Source organism: Geospiza fortis, unplaced genomic scaffold, assembly GCF_000277835.1.
Source record: "Geospiza fortis unplaced genomic scaffold, GeoFor_1.0 scaffold206, whole genome shotgun sequence".
Taxonomy (NCBI): Eukaryota; Metazoa; Chordata; class Aves; order Passeriformes; family Thraupidae; genus Geospiza; species Geospiza fortis.
Genome location: NW_005054311.1, coordinates 2,541,059 through 2,545,672, shown reverse-complemented (window position 1 = coordinate 2,545,672; position 4,614 = coordinate 2,541,059). Strand labels below are relative to the sequence as shown.

At 43.2% G+C, this 4,614-nt stretch overlaps 1 protein-coding gene across 1 annotated transcript in view; it reads left to right on the top strand.

Moving 5' to 3' along the window:
- EPB41L4B (erythrocyte membrane protein band 4.1 like 4B) overlaps nucleotides 1-4,614 on the top strand; it is a 191,757-nt gene that overhangs the window by 186,134 nt on the left and 1,009 nt on the right. The window lies entirely within an intron of this gene.

Sequence of the window (4,614 nt, the reverse complement as noted above, 5' to 3'; positions counted from 1 at the left end):
GGGGGCGATGCTCGGGCACAGCGGGCAGGGGTGCCCATCTCTGCCGGCCGCACCGTCCCCAGCCCAAACCGGCTGTATCCTGCGGACTCTCTCCTCTGTCTCCTCGATTTCTTCTCTCTCGTCTGCCCCTCCTTCCCCCTTTCCTCAAAAACACCCCGAAGCTGCGCTTGCGGCTGGAACGCAACGCGTTATTGCATTTGCGGGGGGAGAGAGAGAAGACACCTGTCCTGCAACACAAGCCCAAAAATCAGTGTAGAGAGAGCTGGGTGTGTTTGGGCAGGGGGCCAGCAGCACCAGGAGCAGCAGCTGGTGACAGGGATGCTCCATCCCTAAGCCAGATTTAGAGCGTGTTCCCGGAACCTGGGGGCTGCTCTTCACCTGCACTCCAACGACTCCAAGAGACAGAGAAAACTGCCCTAATCCCGGAATTTATTCATGGGTTGTTTGAAACAAAGCATATCCTCCAGGAGACTGTGCCCCAGAGCGACCAAGACCTATGTCCCTCAGATCCCCTGGCTGAAAATGCCAGGACATATAAAAAGCACCTTCACTGCAGAGGAATGAGCCAAAAGGAGCTCATCTGCTGCTTTCTCACCCACTTATATTCACCTAGAATATAAGGGTATTATTATTATTATTATTATTATTTTGATTCAGAGATATCTGTATTTGGCCTGGGGAAAGGCTGCTTTAAATGGTTATTTTCCAACAGGCAAACTTACAGGACTTTTACTTCAGACGAAGTCTCATCAGGGATCAGAGTTTCCCTTTTTTTTTCCCCCCCTCATTTCTGAATTCTTAAATAATTAGGATAAAATGACATTGTCACATGTGGAATTAATTGAATTAATGCTGCTTAAACTCTTTAAAACTTTCCTACCTAAATGAACTCTTTGCTAATACAAGCTGAATTTTTCTGCTCTCCAGGCCAACTTTTGCACAGTAAGTAAGTGGTATTTATGCACAGGGAGGCCTCAGTGTAATGCCCTTCATTGCAAGTTCTAATAAAAGGCAGCTCTGTTTTGGCTCCTTATTAGAATAACACTATAAATAACCTCTTTCTAATGAGGACTTGTTAAAAAAAAAAGTGAACCATTTTGCTCTAGAACCTCCTGGTGCAGATTGTGCCACATTCTGGTAGATCCGGCTTTCAGGGTAGATACAGCTCCCAGAACTGCATTCCAGCTGGGGTAGCAAAGAGTGCCAGAAGGTAAAAAAATGCAGCCTTGGGAGAAAAGTTATAAACTACCTGATGTAAACCAACACACACACACATAAACACCTAAACAAACTAACTAAATAACAAAACTGCAGTTTTAATATACCTTGGGTAGGGTCCATAGTTCTTACTGAAGCAAAACTCACGTTGATTTTGTTCTGGACTTAATCTTTAGATTGGTGTATGTTATGCTTGTGGAAAAGAGCTTGGAAACACTGTTTTTTTCCTACATTAGACTAATGTTAAGGAAGGAGTGCTGTTGTGGGCACTAATGGCACAATCACTCTTGAAGCAAGACCAGATACATAACTCAGTGACAGCAGAAAATGAAAAATTCACCAGTGCTGAGCAAAAGATGATCTAAGGATCTAATGCAGTTTTTATTTGCATGATAGCATATTTAGAGTTTATATTTTCTTGCCTTTCTCCAGAAGATCTGAAGCAATACCATGCCTCCAAAAAGCTCACTCATCTCTTTCGTGAGCTGCTTTCAGAAATAGCACACATCTGTTTCCTTTGTAATGCTTTGGTTTTTCTAAGGCAGTCACTTAGTTTTCACTGTTCTCATAGGAAATATACTTCGTCTATTGGCATTTGACATATTTCTCATCATCATTCTGTTTTGTATGCTGTGAAAAAAGCTCTGCTTGCAAGAAATTCCAACCATTTTTTCTCCCATGTCTTAGTCTGAGTAACTAACACCACAAGCATGCTTCTGTAGAGTCCCAGGTGGTTAACTAGAGCACAGGATAAATGACTACTAATGAAAACTTATGATTCAACAGTTTCTCAATTTATTGTTGTTTATTAAAGGAAAGCCCAAGATAAATCACTTGTAGAGTAGATACATTCCCCACATCGAACAAGAGTGTTGTTAAGAGTTTGAGAAAACTGCATATGAATTACAAACTCTGGTTCAGGTTACTACAGATTTGCTGTAAGAAAACTGCTGTCTCAGGAGTTGTTTTCTGTCAGCACTGATGGATACATACTAACTTTTCAGTACATGTTGATTGGATGGAAATGACCAGGAGAACTATGATTTTTTTTTTCTGAATGTCTGCTATATAAACTACGACTTATACCTGAAACTTTAATTTCTAGTCCAAAGGGCCCAAAAAGCATGAGCCTCCTGGGGAAAGGTGTACTGTGAATGACAAAAATAGCCAAGAAAGAACAGTGGGTCTCAAGGATAGGCTGGGGATAAGTCTGGTCTCCAGTCCTGAGAAGACACCCACAGACTGAGTGCTAGCACCACAGAATTGCCCAAGCTAGAGCAATTAATCATCCAAAGATTTTGACTGCTAGACTCCCCTGAGGCAGGAGGTGATGGTGCAAGAAGTGGTGGAAATGCTCACACCGCTAATTCAGCAAAAGCAAGAGGACTCCTGCTGCCAGAGGACTTCCAACCTGTGGTACTCACGCTGCTTGTTTGTGTCTCCTCTGAGAAAAGCATTACAAGCACGTGCAAGCTGAGAAATGTGGCATTCAGAGAGTTCAGGCATTTGAGGGTTAAGGCTGCTCATGCAATTGCAGTTTGGCTCTTTCTGCTAATGCTTTTTTTTTTTTTATGACAACATCAATTACTTAATCAGATAAGGATCTTTCCTGCAGTACTTCTGGCAGTGCTGTTAGTTGCAGCATAGACCTTCCTGTCTGGTGAAAACTGAAGTTATTCATTAGAGCTCCACCTGTCTCAATGTGATGTGACTTCCCTGAGCAACCAACTTTTGAGATAGGGATGACCTTCAGACAACCACAACTAAGCAACAAAAAATTCAGGAGTATTTTAGTTTTAATTTGTAAGGATTTACTAGGAGGAAGGTCAGTCTCAGCCATATCTTCACTTTAGAAAATCAGCGCAGCTCCACTGTAATCACAGAGAGATATCTCAGCTGCCAGATTTAAAATGATAGGTGTCATGTAGGCACAAACAATACATGACAAATATCCTAAGTGTTTACACTAACTGTGAAGCATTGCCCATATCACAGTGTGCTAAAGCCTGTTCCCAGGGAGGAGAAACCAGCATGCAGCTGACAGCTGCTCCCTTGCTGAGCAAATGCTTCTTCACAGGCACCACAACTCTCAGCTAGCTATTTCAAAAAGGGAGATGGGGGGCCTTCATCAGAGTTAATTATTGCCAGAAAGAATAAGCTGCAGTCTTACTTTCCTCTTAGCCTGATTTATAAGGGTTTTTCTACTGCCATTTGTTTGCTTGTTTTCCACTAGCCTGCTAAAGTTTGCCAAGCTCAGTTGGGCAGGGAGAAGGGACTCAATATTCTGCAGTTGAGCTTGCTGTTGCTTTCCTATAGCTTTTTCCATATGCTACCGTGGAACATGTTGAATTTGCATGCAAGTGGTATTATTTTCGCAACTTATTTTTTTCCTCTGTGTGGCTATTCCTCTATTTCCAGTGAGAAATAGCATGCTATTCCACCAGACTAAACCATGGAGATGTGAATTAACATCCTCCACTTGATGCAGCTGAGCACACTCTGGTATGACAAGCCACCACTCAGCCCACGGGAATGAACTTATCCCTAACGCAGCCCAGGTCTTGGGCAGTCCCAGTGCCCCACCAAAAAGTAACTCAGTACAGTCACTGATACTAAAAAAAGAAAATATTTAAATGGAGGCTTATTTTAATTTCCAGAATATTACTGACTGCTGTGTGTTCTTCTTTCTCTCTCCCTCCCTCCCTTCCCCCTGATGTTTTCCCGAATTTTATTCCAGACTCTCAGAGGAGGAAGTGTGACCATGCACAATAATATAAAAATAAAATTATAGCTATAATAAAAAGACAGCAATCCAAACCCAAGTAGTGCAAGGGATGAAAGGCCATGGTTCCTCCATCAACTCGTGGATACAGAGCACAGCAAGAATGCACTTATATGCTTAACGCCTCATTGCAAGTCCAGCTTCAGATACCAGAGCCCAAGACAATTTTGGGGGCAACCTGGGAATTCCTTCAGTCCTGCCAGGTTTGGAGAATGTTGGTATTTCTGCAGTTACATTGTATAAAATACAAAAAAGAACATGCAATCAGATAGCGAACGCTCACTGCCATGGGGTTTTACCTGAAAAGAATGTTAAGTCGCGCTGTGTCTCCAGTCCCATCCCAGAAGTCATTAAAAATAATAATAATAATAAAATAAATTAAAACAAACAAACAAACAAAAAAAAAAGAAAACAGCTAAGTTTGCCCGGCAATTACTGAGCAGGATTTATCACATCCTCCTGAAGCACATGCCAAGAGGCTTTAGTGAATCGAGGCCACGGGGGCAGCCAGGCACGGCTGGGTACTGCCCCTCGACGGCTGTGCCCGGCCTGCGGGAGCCGTGTCCGCGGCCGGCGGGGGTTCCGCTGGGGGGGGGGCGCGGTGGGGGGCGGGG